This window comes from Pomacea canaliculata, linkage group LG10 (genome assembly GCF_003073045.1).
Source record: "Pomacea canaliculata isolate SZHN2017 linkage group LG10, ASM307304v1, whole genome shotgun sequence".
In the NCBI taxonomy this organism is placed as follows: domain Eukaryota; kingdom Metazoa; phylum Mollusca; class Gastropoda; order Architaenioglossa; family Ampullariidae; genus Pomacea; species Pomacea canaliculata.
Genome location: NC_037599.1, coordinates 15,863,811 through 15,882,100, shown reverse-complemented (window position 1 = coordinate 15,882,100; position 18,290 = coordinate 15,863,811). Strand labels below are relative to the sequence as shown.

At 46.7% G+C, this 18,290-nt stretch overlaps 1 long non-coding RNA gene across 2 annotated transcripts; it reads right to left on the bottom strand.

Moving 5' to 3' along the window:
- Positions 1 to 3,120: 3,120 nt before the first annotated feature.
- LOC112574525 lies at positions 3,121 to 10,167 on the bottom strand. Of its 2 annotated transcripts, XR_003101449.1 has the most exons (4): positions 8,290 to 10,167; positions 5,821 to 6,019; positions 4,245 to 4,437; positions 3,121 to 3,994 (listed from the first exon to the last, which is right to left on the bottom strand). It is a non-coding gene; the product is annotated as an uncharacterized LOC112574525 (long non-coding RNA). The 2 variants fall into 2 exon arrangements; XR_003101448.1 differs by having other exon boundaries at positions 5,821 to 10,167.
- Positions 10,168 to 18,290: the final 8,123 nt, after the last annotated feature.

Here is an 18,290-nt window from a genome sequence, read left to right as displayed (position 1 = left end):
AGCTATGCTGAAGCAATAGAGAATCAAATTTTAATATATAATTATATATAAGAAAGAGAGAAGAACACATGCACGAACACACGCATGGTGTTTGATGGAGAGAGAGAGAAGGAAGCATGGACGCCTATAGAACATGACGCCAGCAACAGTGACTAAGGGAGAACGGGAGGGTAGAGAGGAGGGGCAGAGAGGAGGAGGTGAGTGGCACAATCACTGATTACTAAGTCCGACAACTCACTCACATTCCTGGCGGATGACAGCAGCAGATCGATACCCGAGCGGCTCACCCACGAGTTGTCTCCCCTGCACTTCAAACACCTCGCCGTTACAATGGCGGCCCCCGTGTCGCACACGTCGCAGTTTGTCGCATGCCGCACTTGCTGACCTTCGCTGGGTTTTTCGCGCTGCTCCCTGCCTCTGTACAGACCTTGCTATTTATGTATCTACTTTGTGTGCGATCTGTTTTTAATTTCGCGAAGGTCGCGCCCACCCCGTGAACTTTGCAACGTCAGGACTTTGAGGAACGTGAAACACGTCGCCTGTTGTCTTTTGTTAGCTGTAAATAAACATCGGTGTGTTTCCGTTCGGAACCATAAACATTTATGTGTTTGTCTGCCTGTATGTCGGTAACCATAAACATTCTCACGTTGGCCAACCAATATTTCGATAGTTATAAAGATTCACTTGTCAGGCGGTATTCGGGTAATGTTTGTAAACGGGTATCTGACAACTATGCACGTTGGTATTTTCGGGTAGATTAGATCAGTCTCTTGTCGTTAAGGGTATTTCAGAAAAGTTAGGTATTTCATAGGTTCTTTTGCATTACTTGACAGTAAGGTGGGGTGGGGGAAGCTTGATGATGAACACAGATTATAAAGGTTGTGGTTGACTTCCTACATCAACACCCTCTGGAGACAAAGGACAGAGCAACAGTTGCTAAGATATGACAAGTGGAGAGATGATAATGTTTCCCTTTTTAGCCTCTCCACCTCCCCAAGTACGAGAAGGTCAAGACCAACAGTGCATGAAGCGTGACTGCTAGTTATGTGAAGTGTGAATGCGACTGCGAAAGATGCTGACTGCAAGTCGTCTGAAAGATGACTGTAGAGGTGACTGTTAGTCAGATTCCTGTCTAGCTACCTCCTATACAACCAACAGGTAAGCAACACGATAGCCGACAACTTCCACAATCAGGTCACAGGAAGACTTTTTTGTCCTGACAGCTCCCTTTGAAGTTGCCGCCAGACATCCATTGCACGGTCCGTGAGCTCACCCCGGGGCGTTCAGCCTGTCTGGTCGTGGCTGGGGAGAGAAAACATGGGCAGCTGCAGTGATAAAGAGTACTTTGAATAGTTTCAAAAACAAATCAGTCCAGCAATCTTTCAAAACTGTCGTGCTAGCCTATTTTCATTTCTTCCATCCCTCCCTACCCTCAGAGCGAGGGCTGAATGAAGCACGTTCTCCTCCTCACCACCAGAGGGTCGAGTCCAGCTGACGTCAGCAAAGATGTCTCATCGCAGTTTATGCGTGCGTCATGCAACGTTTGTGGGTGTGTGCGTGTGTGCTTGTCTGTGTGTGTGTGAGAGGTACAAGATATGAGCTTGTCTGTGTGTGTGTGTGAGGTGCATATCTGTATGTGTCTTATCTATGTTATGCACTAGTGGAACGGTATTTGTGTGCGTGCGCTGACTTCAATGCTCATTTGTTGTGCCTGTGTGTGTGTGTGAGTGCACTAGTGCATCAGTAGACATCTGTGTACGTGATTATGCTTATATGTAAAAATGTGTATGTGTGTTGGTTTGTGTGCACGTCTGCATGTGTGCATGCAAGTCTGTGCTTACTTTTTCTGAGCGCGTGCACACATTATGGAGGAACAGACAAGACACAGAAGTGAACCCCGTGTAATGTTAAAATAACTACAAATAAAATAACATAAGAAAAACATATCTACATGAGGCCGAGTGATTTCTGAGGTGAGGCACGTAGAAAGAACGTAAAGTCAGGTAAAGGTTGACGACCACGACGTGGGCAGGAAGCAAGATTTCGTGTGGTGGTGGTAGCGGAGGACAAGCGGAGTGTGACAAGCACGCACACAGGATCAGTTGCCCACTTAGGGTGAGACGGACCCCGCATCACACTCCCCCTCCCCCTCCCCCATCTTCTTCCTGTGACCTCCCCCCACCTTTCTCTCCCCCTCCCCATATCCAGGTGTCAGCTAAGAGGCGCCGACCGTTACACCCACCTCTGTACCCGCACAGACAGGCCCGGACAAGAGAGACTTGCTTTCCCCACCCTGAACCCCTCCACCCGCTAGTAACGGTAAATAACACCTCCCTCTCCATATCCAGCGTATTACGCATACCACTCAGGCGAAGCTAGCCTCCATGCAGTCCAGAGGTGGTGGGTGAGGGAGGGGGATGAGTGAGGGGAGGGGGACTGTGCTTATCACGGTAGTCGCGCTTGGGCAGGCTAAAAATAGCAGTCGTAGGCACAACATACCTACGGTAAGAGTCTATTCTTGAATGTTTGTGTTTTTGTTATCAGTGTGGTTGCTGTGCTGGGTATGTTGTCATCAGTTGATGTTCACATTGCTTTCCTTGCTGGGTGCGTGCTGGTGATGAGAGGTACACACCGGCACATATCTGTACATCATCCCGATAAGGTACACGTATACATATTATCACCGACAAGTAGGGTTTATACTCAGGAGACAGAAAGACAAGAAAGGCGAGTCAGACGAGAACGAGGCAGAATCCAAAGCTGACGTCATGTTTTCAAACAAGAGCGAGCGTCGATGACCAATCATCGGAAATACACAGGATCGGGGGACACACCCTGCAGAAACAGTTTTCTTGTTCAGCGCCTGTTATATCTCCCTCTCCTGTCATCAGTTCTCTCTCCTGTGCTTTGTCCCGTCTTCCGCTCTCCTCCCTTCATAAAAACCTGCTCATGCGCAGTCCCGTGGGCGAGAGTCGGAAAATAGAAACGGCCTTGATGTGCTTCCTTCTTATCATACAAGCAGGATGTTAATACATGCGTGAGCACCACACCTTGCACTCCCAGCACAAACATTCCCAATAATAAAGAACGAAGTTTTAACAGCCATAGACAGTCGTTTAAACCTCTACATCTGCATTTACCTCCACCACTCTCACCGCCTACTCCAGTTCCAACATTTTGTGGATGGTGGAGGCGGCTCTGATGGCGACACGACGATGCGGCCATTGGTGGTCACGTGACTTGTCTCTACACTTTCCACTAGTGCTGTTGCAAGATATTCTGTTTTCTTTTTCTTCATGTTTCCACTTTTTTCTATTACTTCCTTTTTCCTTTCTCGTCTTTCAGATGGCAGGACAGACATGCAGGCTCCTATGTCGTGCGATGCAGGAATGTTATTCTGTTATATCGCGTGCTCACACTCTCTCTCGCACTCACTTCAGCAGAATTCGAGGAATTCTGGGTGAAAACACGTCACGTGTTATGGGAGAAGCAAGCAAAACAAAAACAAAGAAAAAAAAAAGGAAGTGTAAACAAAAACGTTGACATTCCCTAACAAGGGGAAGTAGTGTTGCTATGAAGAATGAGTTATCTCCCCATTTCACAGGTCAATGTGACAACAACGCACAGTTCGTGACTCGTGGACCATGTTGTTCTCCAGGTGATGGATGACGATCGTCAACAAGCGTGACGATAATGCTGCAGGAAATGGAGAAGGCAGCACACGACATCATCTGATCAGCGGCAGCCCGACACCCGCCTTGCAGCACGATGCAGCCGACATAGCATTCTGCTGACGTCACAGGACCGTTACTTCACAGGGACTCGAACGTTTGGCGGTCGATGAAATCAAAAGGATCGATGTCTTGAGTGATGGTAGAAGAGGGAGACTGAGCACGTGACTCACCCCCCACGTCACGAATGCCTGCACGGTCAGCGGTAACGGGACCCTCCTTCATCCTTCCAGGTACACACCCAGGGTCACCTGAGTCAGTACCTGCGTACAGCAAGCGTGTCGGTCAGTCCGAAGAAACAGTTACAGGCTGTAAATTACTTTTTAATTTTAAAAGTGTGTTTAAAAAAAGCAGTTATTACAAGAGAGGTAATCCATTAACACGAGGAATAAAATAAGTAACCCGTAACACTTTGGTTGTTGTGAGAAGATGTGTTAGAGAACCGGAGCTAGCTTTTTATTTATTTAGTTGTTTGTTAGGGAGGTGCTCTTTTCTTCTCGCTCGCAACCTTACCTCTCTCCACCCACACCACCTCTCCAAGGAGTCAGGTATTCATTCAACAGCTGGATCACGTGATGAAAGTACGCTGCACCACAAGGGATTCGAACCGGCCAGGATGTGCACTTCCGGTTTGGGACGGTGAAGCTCTAAATCACTCAACATCCTCTCGCAGCTCGCCAATTATAGCACATAGAATGAATTTGGTCTGTAAAATCAGATAAAGCCTCTTTCATAAAATAAACCAAAAGTTTAAATAAACTGTGAAACACCTTAACTGAGTTTATATTGTCAAATATGTGACCGTGTCCTGCAGAGATGTATTGCGGTCATATAAATAAAAATATATACAGCCCTTCTTTAAAAAAAAAAAAAGTATTTTTGAGAAGGCAAAAGAACACCAGAGAATGTTGAGCCTCTCGGACCTCAAGAACACTGTAAACCGAACTGCGAAGCTTTGCTGCGAGGAAACTGTCAAGTCCCCGTTAACCTGTGTTATTACTGTGACCTGGCGGCGACAGGTAAGTCAGTCTGACGACGACAGGTAAGTCAGTCTGTGTGCAGGTTACAACTGTTTGTGGGTCAGCGGGGAAACAAGTCCCGACTGTCGCCAGAACACGTTCACACAGGCCCCTGCACCTGGCCGGACTGTCTTTCTTGTGGTGCACTGACACTTTTACAAGAAACACAATATTTGACTATTGCCTGTACATGTTGGTCACGGGTGGCTGTTTCCTTGAAACATTATTCCGGGTTGATGACTAAGGAAAAGCTACATCTACCGCGCACAAAGAAATTGTTAGATATACTTTCTATGTGAACAAATATTTGTTTTGAAACACTAGTCTCTTTTTATACCTCTAATCGTCAGAGAAGAAGTCTGTTTTTCGGGTAGAGAAAAGGGTAGCTGGCTAATGGGAGCCATGCGGACATTGTGAAACCCAGAGAGAGAGTCGGGGGTCGCCACACTTGAGTGATTCACAGACTGATTTTCACCATGTGATACTGCTACACAGACGGACGGAGAGGCATGCAGGCAGACAAACAGAAAGAAGTGACTGGTATGCATATGACACACATACCTGCAAACTTAACACACCTACACACATCCCTAACTGTCAGGGTCGGGGTTGTTTGTCCTCTGGGATAAATAAAGTGTTATTTTATCACATACCTACAGATGAACCCACTTAACACACGTACAAACGCATACACACACATGCAGGCTCACACAAGTCCGTTTAAACAGACAGGTAAAAAAATAACTCAGAGAGAGAGAGAGACCGCACTTTTAATCACAGGTATCCGGGCGGGTTGAAAGATAGAAGAGACGGGCGAAGTTTGACTTGTGGCAAACAGGTGAAGAATTTGACATTTGAAATGGTGGCGTGAGGCAGCAGTCCGTGCCTGGGCACCTGCCTGTGCAGGCTGCACGCTGCTCCATTGTTTGACAAAAGCTGGTGCAGTAAATAAGCCCCGCTCCGTTTCTGTGACAATGTTCGGGCCTCCAATTTCTCCCCCAGCTTTTTTTTTCTTCTTTTTTAATGGTGACGACTTCAAGTCAGAGCCTGTTAAAATATTTAGTACTAACCACGTGTCTAGGTCACCTGACATGCCTGGAGTCCTGTCGCCCTGTGTGACACCTGGAGAGGCCTTATAAACATGTCTTGATGCACCGTCACCCTCGCTCGCTGATTGCATTGTGGCCTGATTAACTAATCAGGGTGGACTGGCCACGCCCCCAGTAGTCTCCACTGTCCTGTGACCACGGCTAGGTACTACCAGAGATACTACATTAACATACATAATAACAATCATCATTAGCATCATCATCATCATCATCATCATCATCATCATCATCATTAGCATTGCACACTTTGCCGAGTCATCACCAAGTTATGTTCATCAATTAGTTTATCAGTGATGCTGCTATTATCATCAGCATTACAGAGAGTGTGTAGAACAGGTTAAAGCTCCATGGGCTGTCATCGCTGCTTACATGTACTTACAGCCGTATATTTGAACTGGTGAGCTGCACTCAGTGTACGACCTCCGACCTTACAAGCACTTTTAATTTGATGTAGGAGTGAGAAGTTCTCCCCCACTACAAGGAAAGGGGAGAGAGTAAGCCCTCGAATAGCAAAACAACTGTCCGTCCGTCCGTCTGTCTGTCTGTCTGTCTGTCTGTTTGTGTGTCTTGCGTGCTTGAGTGCGTGTATGAGAGAGTGTTTATTCGTGTTTGTTCTAATCACCAACCTGACTGCTGTCCGTGGAAGCAATAAACCGTTAAGGTCACAAACCATTGTTCAAGGCCAGATGTAAATTAGCGAGGGGTTCAAAACAAATCAAATCCAGACCGGACGGCGCGGGGGAAGACCTGCTCGAAGAAAGTGGTCGTCGTGTCTAAGTCACGTGACCTGCCTGGAAAATGTAGTCATTGCACTGTGCCCTGTGAGATGCCTGGAGAGACAGCATGCACCTGACATTACTTACAAACAGTGTTTATTTTATTTTTATTTTTTTTTTTTGCTTTTTGTAGTCACCCTAAAAATGTAATGTGCACCTCTGAGGTCCATATACACATCGCTAGTCTTATTCGTGAAGCGGAATGAAACTAGTCTTTTGATGAAAGTCGCGCATCAATCAAAGGATCTTACATCCCATTTGGTCCACGTGACAAGTCCGTAGCCACATATCAGCATCTCAGATCAGTGTATTTACGGATGAAATCATGAACCTCCAGTATTAAATAAATTACGCATTAATCCACCAACCCTCAAACCGAGCCTTGACGAGAATCCAAGTAACGACTGTATGTTTACCACGTAACAGTCATTAGGTGGGCGACGTTTTCCTGACAAATTACAACAAGAAGAGTGCACCTGTTTATTCGCCAGACCGTCCAAAATAGTTGATTAAATATGTCAGTACTAACATAAACACGGAACAGCGCAAAAAACCCATGTAAACATCTCGGGGGTAGAAACAACATCTCCTTCTTGCTGACACGACACAACGACAGACTTACTCGTGCGCATGTTTCCGCCAGAATGAAAATATAGGAAGCAAATCTCTCTCTCCAAAAGGTATAAATCTGTTGGGTGTGTCTTGGGAGTGGAGGAGAGAGAGAAAGCTTGCTGACGAATCGTGAGTAAAATAAAAAACTTATTGATGTCCAGTTGTCTCCCTCCCTAACCCCCCATTCCCCCGTCTACCCTCCTTGTTGACTGCGCAAACAGATGTGTATACGTGAAGGTGTTTAGCAGGTGCGCTGAAGGTCATTAGTCCGCCATTAGACGAAGGTGCGTCTGTAGCTGATGAGAGAGAGACTGGGGAGTGGTGAGGAGGGAGAGAGGAGAGGTCGGGGGTTTGTACATCCCGATGACCTCCACCATCGTGGTCGTGACTAGGGTCTGTGAGTCCAAACTGGTTCGTGACCAGCGACTTCAGTTACGTGACTATGACGTGTCACCAGGTGTCGATCCCTGTTGCCATTTGTTCAGTTCGCCATCCTCCTCCTCCTCCTCCCCACACATCCCCACCCCCGCACTGAGATGCCCTCTTGTCCTGGATTGCGGACAGCACATGGCGTTGTGTAAAATTAGTTCTTTTTTTTACTGTCCTTCAGCCCTTCACACAGCAGGTTTTTTTTATTATTAATGTGCGCCTTCAAGGTCTCCTCCGACATTGATAGTCTTCGTGGCATTCACAACCCACTTTCTTGCGCTCAGGACACACACACGCATACACACTTGTTCGTGCGTGACACCAGCATTCACACAAACCCACAACACACTTTGTTACTTGTAAGCACGTTCTCATATGTATAAATATACCTAAATACACACGTATACCAACAGATAGATGCACAGATATTTTTATTTATATACACACACACAGACACACAAGCACACGTGTGCGCGCATTCTATTTCAGACTCCACCATCAGCTGCAGAAGTAAGGCATCGATGACGTGTACAAACCGCTTACATCAGGCGACATCGTAAACACGTTCACTTAAACACATAAAAATATAAAAAGTCCTCAATTACAGTCCCACCTTCATTGCTGTTTGTCCTGCTCGCCTGATCAATATCTCCACGCCGCTCGCTGGCCGGCCTTCTGCTTCTTCTCTCCTTCCTGTTTACAGGTTCCTTCTTTCCTTCTATTCCCAACTCTTTTGTTTTTATTTTTAATTGCAGTTGGCTGCTGACGAACGCTGGGAAACCCCATCGATCGTGGGCAGGAGGAGTGCACTCGTTCTCGTGCTGCGCGTGTGCGTGCACATAAACACGGGGCGTGACGTCACGGCGCAGCGCCCCCTTGTCTCCTTGACTCGCGGTGTTTACATCCTCACTATCAGCTGATGTCCTGGATATGCGCCAAGTGTAATGCCCCTTATGAAGTGGAGCGATTAAAAAAAATATGGCAATAAAACACCTCACCTACATCTTCGATTTGCTTCAACCCCGAGAAGTCTGCGAGCTTTGAGGAAGCTGCATCCATCCATCCACCCAGCCCACCCGACCCACCCCAGATACTCGTGCCATCAGTCTTGCCAACAGCTGAGGTGTTCAGGGACTGCGTCCAAAATAGTTGAGGAACAACAGTATGGTGTTGACATGTTTCTCGTTGTATGTAACAAACGAGTCGAGAAACTACGCAAAATGGCGGCGAAGACGGAAACAAACTGCACGTGCGACGCGTCGTGACACGTAGGTAGTGTGGTGTCGCACGCATGGGCGACATGCGAACAAATTGCGCACATGCTGCCTCCTATTATTATTGTTTCATCTATGAATGTTGTGAACAACACCTCGCAAACAGGTCTGACTGGGGAAAGATTTCACAACGGGTCAGAGGTCAAGGCTGGTGTGGAGGGAGGATGTCACTTTTACGAGTATTACATCGTATTTTCCGTTGGTTGTCATTTTATTTATTTTTTATTTGTATATTTATGTATGTATTTAGTTAGTTATTCTAGGTGTTGACAATAGACGTGTTGCTACTAGTCCTCGACATTTTTAACTCGCGCTCGTCCTTGGAGTCACGAGAGTTGACAGGTAGACACGCGGGTAGTGGAGCGAGGACAATATTTACACCCAGGCAATATCGGGATTATTAAGCGAGATATAATTAAGATTTCTAAGCCCTGCTGGCAAAAGCTTTTGGCAGCAGTTTGAGTGAGTGGTTGTCGAGCTTTTGAAGTGTGGGTACATTTTTTGTGAGCAGTTCGATGATGTCGAGAGTCGCAAACATTTCTCTAGAGTGTTTTTGAAGTTTGTAGATATGCCCTTGGATGTTTATTATTCTACCCTGTTCACAAAGTGTTAAAATGTGTACACGTGGAGGGTAATAATGCAGGAAGTATTTCGAGAAAGTGTTTTGAGCATGTTCATTGACATTAAACATCGACGTGTCCTGATGATGAATCTGTGACGGGGGGATTCTGGGGAACGAGCAAGGAACCTCCATGAGGGGAAAGACAGAACACATACGAGTATGTGACAAGACAGACACGTGCATGCTTCTAGTCCACTACCCTCGGAGGACTTTCGAGAATTATTCATGCATGTGACCTTCACCCCAAACCCAGGGCGGACCACTTCCGGAGCGCTGTCGGCTGTTGATAAGCGTGACGTGTGTGGAAAAAAAATCGTTGCTGTGCACTTTTGTGCACCGTTCAGGCCTTCAAGTGTCCAACATAATCCTTCATGCATGTCCAAAGAATGAGAAAATGAAAAAAAAATTTGGTCGGTAAAAATTCGTTTAAATTTATGAGTTTACTTGTGCGTATGAATGTAAATGTCACGAACTCCTCCATCGGGAGGAGGCGTGTGTGTAATAATAAATAGTCATGATTATTATTGTTGTTGTTGTTGTTGTTGTTATTGCTGTTATTGTTATTATTATTTCCTGGCACCAGCACAAACAGAAAATTGTACATTAGTTTAAAAAAAATGAATTACGTTAGCATATACAGATATACGACTTCCTGTAGAAACTGTCTAATTATAAACACATATTTTACACACTCCAAACAGCTGTTTCACTGTGGTTTTTATAGGAGCGGCGCAGAGAGATAATTTATTTTCAGATTATTTATATCAGATAATTTGAGTCATTGATAATTCACAGCGGTTAATTCGAAGATGATTTATGGAGAATGGAGACTAGTTCTCCTATGCACAGCAACCGCTCCAGTGAGCGCCTTTCACCGACTTTTTGTCCTGAGACTTCCATTTTAATCCTGACAAATCTTGTCAATTGATAAATTCCATAGGAATTAGCATAAAAAATTTATCCTTCAAACTCGCTGTGGAGGGCATGTGAAGTGCACCTATACTATTGAGTACTGAAGGTGCAGTCTGGTGTCAGACAAGAAGCCACAGGTGACTAAGCTTTTTTTTTTTTTCTCACTTTTTTTAAAAAAAAATATCTTTATGCGTTGGGCTTTACTTTCTAAATGCTTACATTCTTTTCAGAAAGCAGCCTGTTCCTCTTGTCGATGACCGAATATTCTGACACCTCCACCCTGGTCACGTGTCTTGCCTCTGTCTCTCCGTGTCCCCCACCCCAGCCTCACCCCCCCGTGTGTTTCTGTTTCCGTGTTTATGGCGCACGAGCCGCCGCTACGTCCGGTGCTTAATGTACCGCACGACGGAACATCAAACAACGTGAAGCTCACGTCCTACGTCCTCGGCAAGAGCTGAGGGACCTCGGAGGCCATGATTAAGCGACCCTTGCACACCACTTGTACAATATATCTGTGGGGCCATGAACACTGTCAGCACACATAACTAATCCTCGTACAAACAGGTAGACCATCACTGGCTTCCTCCTACTCCCTTTTTTTTTTTTTTTAATTTAAACGTCGATTAGGGAAAGTGTATGTGAAACTTTCTGGGCGAGCCGGGCCCTTAAGTTTTCTTCATTAACCTTTCTTTCTTCCTTTCTCTGTGCATGTGTGTGTGTTTGCGTGTGTGTATATATGTGTGTCAGTGTGTGTGTGTGTGCAGGTCACCAGGGACACCAGGTTGGATTAGCCAAGTCCTTGAGCTCTCTTTTATAGACTTGACGTCAGACTGTTTGCTAACCTCCGTCCCAGCTCCCCCTCAACATCCGGGCCTCTTACATCCATCAAAATTCGTGACACCGCCAGTTCTCGGGGAGGCTGTAACGAACTTTTGTTTTCTTTGTCCTTCCTGTGTCAGTTGACCCTAACCGACAAAGTGAAGTCGTCTGCCTGTGAGCAATAAATAAACTTGTGATTGGTCTTGCGATTTGTTGTTAATGTTATGAAATGTGCGATAACTGCGTGCACGATGTCTATCTGCCTTACCTCCCGGCTGCGGTGTCTTTGTGTCTTCGCCTGAAACTACATCGACACCACATCCGTCGTTTCATTTTTTGTTTTTAAAGAGGAGAAGGGGGGCTGCTTTTTGTTTTCTTTTTGAAGAGTTAAGTTTATTCTGTGTGACTCCTCGAGGAGCAAAGGGCCGCCAGCGGATCCTGTTGAGGGCAGCAACCCTCAGGGCCATGTGGTTCCGACGCCATGTCTTCTTGTTCCCTGTTGGTGTTATCATCGCCTACTTTAGCGTTTAGGTCTCCCATACTGATCTTCAGGTCTCTTCTTGGTGTATGGTCAAACAGAGACCGCAGGGAGCTGTAGAAGTTTTCTTTTTCCTCTTCCTCTGCTTCATTTGTTGGTGCATAGCATTGGATGATGGTGATTTTCCTTCCTTTGGCATTGAATCTTGCTGACATGAGCCGTGGTGAGACTGGTTCCCAGACCATCGGCGCCTTTGTTGCCTCTGTTGACATCAGCAGTGCTACTCCCTGGGTGTGATCATGGTCCAAGTCTTTGTGGCCAGAGTAAATAATGGTTTCTCCTGATGTTAGTCTGGTCTGGTCACTTCCATTCCATCTGGTTTCGCATAACCCGAGAACCCTAATGCTGTATTTTTTCATTTCTCTTGCCACTTGAGCTGACTTGCCACTGTCATAGAGGGTTCTGATGTTCCAGGTCCCTATCCTGGTTGTTGCCTTGGTCGTCAGAAGATGAGTCGGCGAGCTGGCTTCTCTAAGGATTTCCCCAGCTTGCGTCATGAGCTCTTCTAGAGAGGACTCTTCCCGACCAGACCCTTGTTGTGATACTGTTGCGGTTTCTGTAACAGATTTTTTTATTTTACATGAGCTGGTTGTTAATCCAAAACAAAATCCCCAACCTGGAGGGCAACATTTTAGTCTTTCTACCCTGACAGACCTGTTCAGCTTAGTTAGACCTGCCAGGAGCACAAGGGTCCCGCCGATATCGCTCTGTGGATCCACAAGGTGTTCAAACCACCACACCACTACAAGGTAAGCTGCACCAACTGGTGGTAGACGTTACTAGAACGTTGGACTCAACACTCTTATTCACACACTCACACTTTCTCTCTCTTTCTCTCACTTTCTCATTCTCTGATCACTTTCTCTTTCTTTCTGTCTCTCTCTCACACACACCAGCCATACAAACACCTGTGACGCAAATCCAGTTCCCGACGACATTGAAGATCCACATGTCTACACACGGGCAAGTGGTGGAGACTTTTTTCCCCTTTGAAAAGAAAGCAAGAAAGTGACTGCTTACCTCAGCAAACAGCATCCCGTCACTCCGCAGTAGGTAAATGTTGAGGTTAGAGAAGGTCACGTGACGCAGTGGTTGCGGACTGAGATGGAGAGCTGCGTGGAGACAATCAGGTGACATGGAGTGCTTGTACCTGCCTGCCTCCCTGCGACAAGAGTGCTGGTGTGTTTGTAAACCTGTTGGCACGAGCTTGCCGAGTGAGTGACTGAGTCCTGGCTGCCTAAACAGATTCAACTGCGCCTCACAAACAGTTTACGACTCGCTTGTTTCTGTGTAATGTTTGTGCTGTAGTGTGTGAGTGAGAACTATCACAAGTGTTTGTGTGTGCGGTGTTTTACAGTCCACTTGTTTTCACTGGTGTGAGCTGATAGCAGCAACTGGCGTTGTCGTGCACTCCACCCCGGGTAGCCTTTCCTGGAGATGACGTCAGCAGCTGACCGAGTGCGTGCATGACTTGCGGTGTGTTGGTGTATGTGTACGCTTATGTGTGTTAGTCTTACTGCGTGTGTGTTTATTTGTTAGTAATGTGATTTTTATATATGGATATATGCGCGTGTTCGTCAGTGACTGAAGTTTAGAAGACAGACAGACGAACAAAGAGGAAGGTATCATAGGGATAACAAAGTGAAAGGACAAACTGTACAAGAGCGACGTAACGGAAGTGTACAATGCTCTCTCGCTGTCAGCTGTCAGACACACAGTCTCCCGTAACGAGCATCAGGTACAGGGTCCCTCCCCCCGACACCCTCCCATTTCACCTCCAGCCACTCGCTCATGATGACGGCCTTCACCGACATCCTCCCTGTTGCGTCACAGCTAAAGGATGTTTTCTCAATTAAACATCAACATGTTTTCTTATAAATGATAACATGGCTTTAATAAGGTTGAGCCATCGCCATGTGTAAAACTCAGGTTGTTGTGGACATGAAAAAGGTGTGTAGGGGGGGAATGGGGAGGAAGAGGGGTTAGGGAATGTAGGGGAACACACCGACATATATCGAGATTGTAACTATGTATCCTAGAGTGAGGTACATTTGAAGATGTCAGAGGGCAAATTAACAGATAATGTGGCAGGTGACAGGCTGCAGCTACTGGGCGTTCACTAGAAAACTACGTCACCTAGCCGAGGCTAAAAATAGACAGTCGTCAGGAGAGCTGTCTCGCCTCCGAGCACTGAAATCTCACGTGACTTATTTCGTGACGCAGACAGGGTAAATATAAGACATGTGTTCTACACATCTACCACTCATATACCACTAGCAGACGAGGAAGGTTCAGCATTTGCAAGGACATCAGTTCAGTTGGTTCAGGACCTTGATTTACAGGGTTTTAAAAAATGATGAGGTGGATGAAATGAAGGGTGTGAAGGAATATAATATAAAGACTTGGTATCGGATGGTCGTGAGACAATTAAGCCAAGTCTCTTTAACTCAACTATAAACTCATCTATCTCTTTGTTGCCATGATATAGCCTTAGTTGCTGGCATGGCATAAAACACCAAAAAAACAAACAAACAAACAAATCTATCTCTTTGTGCACATCCTGGATACTTCCTCCCTCTCTCCGTCAGTCATGTGATGTTTTCAGTGCAACTAGGTCAGCAGCTGGGTCTTCTGACGGGTGCCGCGCGCTCTCAGCTATTCTACCCGAAAACCTTTACATGTTTGCCTATCCATGAAACTATTATCTATTTCTCAGATTACTTGCACTACAGTCTAGTGTTGTCTATTGTCTGAATACATGCCTTCGACCTGTCCAATATCGTTTTTAAAGCAGTCTATATATATTTGTCTTCTGACTTTTATGTGTATATCATAAAATGTATCTGCTCGATGCACGCGAGATCTCATACCAGCCTCTCTTTCTTTTCCCGACCTTAACCTTGCCTTATATGTACATATGTTGTATCTACAGATCATGTTGGACTGTAGGTACACATCTGTAGGACTGTAGGTACACGTCATGTCATGTAGGACTATGTGGCTGTATAAGAATATAGGAGTGGTCAGGAATGTTGTGATGTTTAATGTTATTCTTCCTCTTCTTTCATCCCTTGCCTTTATTGCATCTAGCGGCTACCTCCCGTCACGCCGGAGGCCCCAGGAAAGCCGTTGATAGATAGATGGATAGAGATATAGATAAATATACAGCCTGCGCCTCTATGCCAGGACGAAGCTTTGGCTACGGGGGAGCAGGGTGCTGTACAAGGCTGTCAAAGGCTACCCGATAAGACATACCCACAGGACCGCCCTGGCTCTAGCTCACCCCCTCCACACCCTTTAGCATTGTCTGATTCTTTTCCGCTGTCTGTCATTCCCTGGCTCCCCCCATCCTACACACACCCCAGCAGCCCGCGGATCTCATCCCTATCTCTCAGGTAACCAGCGACTGTCTCCCCTGGCAGTTGCTTTAACCTGTGATGCACTCCATGGCGCAGACTTTGAAGTGACAATGTTTCTCTTCACGCCTCGATAACCACAGCTGCTCAAAGACCCATGTCCGGACCTTGCATAACCTCCCGAGCTTTGTCGAGTCAGCAAGTGATGTTGTATCACGAGAAGATGACTGAGATCAGGACAGTTAATGATCGTTTCCCTCAGTTCGTTCTTTGGAAAGGGAGGTGTTGGAGACCTCACTCTTTCCAGACCCAGCTTTTTGTGAGGGGTGAGGGATTCCCCTCTCCTCTCCCTCTGGCGGCTTTATCTTTCCCCAACACTCTATGGAGTCCGGTGACTGTCCCCGAGAAATGGGTGCAATGGGGAAAGTTCGCTGTGGGTATTGCATCCGTTTCGGACACATGAAAGGAAGAGTAGAAGAAAAAGGAAGGAATAAAAAGAAAGACGAGAGTGGCTGATATCTTTGCAACTCACCGATAGAGGGCGCAGATTTCAAGTTACTGATTGTGGAAGTACTCATTATGTCGACTGTTTTATGCTGTACCGATGCAATCTCCCTAAAGTAGCAACAAAACGGAATATCTATATATGTCATCTTCAACGGGGGGACTTGTGCGTGACTGTTTTGCGGAAAGAGACAAGTAGCCAGGTAAGAAGACAGAGAGCTCGGCAGAAAGACGGGTACCCAGGTAAGACGACAGGTACCTGGGTAAGAAGACGGGTACCCGGGTATAAAGACAGGCATCCAGTAAGATAACAGAATGGAAAAGGAAAGATGATAGTCAGATAGACGACAGGTTGCCCAGTAGCGCCATGCTGTTTTACGGGTGGCGCAAAATTTAAAACTCTAATGCTCTCCCCTTGTGTTAGTGGGGTAAGAATGCACACGCCGCTGTCTGGGAAAGCTGATCTACCCGAGATAGAAATTAGTGCCGATGGTTGTCAAACTGATTCTGATGGGTGACGTCGAACAACGGCTAACTTGTCCCAGAAAAGCTCAGTGCAATCAGAAAGGACTCATCCATCTCTTTTTTTTATTATTTTTACTGTTTTAGCTGACTGTCAACAGGAAGGAACCAACCAATCATTCAATCAATCCTATTCATAATATTTTAGTGATCATGGCTTCTTTCAAGTCTCCCGCACTAAGCTTCAGTCGCACGTGAGTGTAAACCTACATTTCTGCTTCAGTCTGTCTTCCATATTTACCACATAAAGACAGGACGCCTGTAAGTGGTCATGCCGGCTTACGCGGTATATCGGCGACCTGACTTTGCGACCCCCATTTCCGCATTGCAGTGGCAGGTCAAAGGGCATCCGTCATACGTCGTGCTAAAAATACGGCGTGCAGCAGTACAATGCTGCGCTGCCTCGGCCCTGCATCCATGCAGACATCTGCACTTCCACTTCACCAGCTCATTGGCAGCCATCCCGGATTCAGCTCGGATCCAGCAAAGCAAACACCTTCCGGTGCATCGTCGATTGACCACGGCTGCTTCCGTCAAAGACGAAGATAGATAACGAATGATGGCGCGCCACTTCAACAGCTGAAACTACAGGGTGGGACAGGGCGTCTGTTTTCACGGTCCTGCTTTTTTTGGTGACCAAGAACGGGGTGCACTGGACCCCTAGCTGGGTGGCTATGGTCTGTGGACATGGCCGAAGGAGAGCAGAAGAGCGCAGCAGTTGTGTCGTTGCCGTAGCTTGCTGTATAAAGTCGAGGGCAGCTACGGCGCCACAACGTCACTTTACGGTTAAAATATCAACGAGGCGTGTCCACAATTTTAGTTTCCTATGTTTTTATTGATGGCGAAGACACCTTGTTTTTTTCTAGTCTTTTTATATTTATAACTGAAATCACTATTGAAACCCTGACACCTCCCTCCCCGTTTACCGCGTTGCTGAGGTAAGTCAGTTTAAATATACCCGGAAGTAGTTAAGCACGCGATAATATCTATTTTTAGTGACTTTCCGATATTTTTAGCTACACCCATGGGGTCCTATGGTTTCAATGTCGAGACTGATTATGACTTGAAACACTGAAATCCCAAAGGCTTTGTAACACAATATTGGATGCAGGATGTTTTTAAGCTCTGCACACACAGCGCGCGCGCTTTATTAAATCTGTCATCAGTCTGTCATCAGTCTGTCGTTAGTCCGTCATCAGACCCAAGATGTGCAAATGATATCAAAGTGTTAACTTCTATCAAGTCGGTTAAATCGGAGTTTAAAGAAAGTCATAGAGAAGAGTAGCTTTAGGATAGCAATATTGCTGTACAACAACTCCCATGGTGCACTATTCTCCCCCTCTCACCTCTCGGAAAAAATCAACAACCCAGTGCATCTTGTCAGCCCGTGAGATTGTAACAGGTCGACTGTTGGCTCTGCCCCAGGCGGGAGGGTGGTGGATGTTTGGCGTCCGTCTTGGGACATGTCAGGGGCAACTGTCGGCCAGTGTCCACAAGCTGCAGGAGGGCGAAGAGTTGCCAAGTCGGTCACCTGGCTCCCGTCAGGCCCTTGTGGTGGATAAACATGGCGTGTTTGACAGTGCGGCGGACCCGTCCTGCCCAGCAAAGGTTGCGACTGAGGTCCCCAAATCCGCCTGGGTACGGTGGCTGTCGCTGCTTCATCAGCACATTTCTGGCGATAAGCGGCCTGGGCCCTGTCTCCACTGCTGGCTGTCCCAGAGTCCTCCCACCCCTCGCCTCCATCTCGTCTCCGGTGTCGCAGTCGCACTCCTGCTGCGAGCCTGGCTGTCCTACCCTCCCTCTAAATGACACCTGCCACACGCACCCAAGTCATCTCCGCTGAAGACACGTCATTTTCGCTACAGGTGCATGACGGCTGTCCTCTCACCTGTGCATACAATATTTGGCACTTCATCTGTCTTGGATCATCTTTTCTGTTTCTTCAGCACATTCCACCTGCCTCTGCCCTGAATCGGCGTCTGATCACGTGAGCTGGTGGGGAAACGGTGGAGGTTTCCAGTCAAAACATTCCCTCTCCCGCCCTCACGTGACGGATGGATGGAGCTG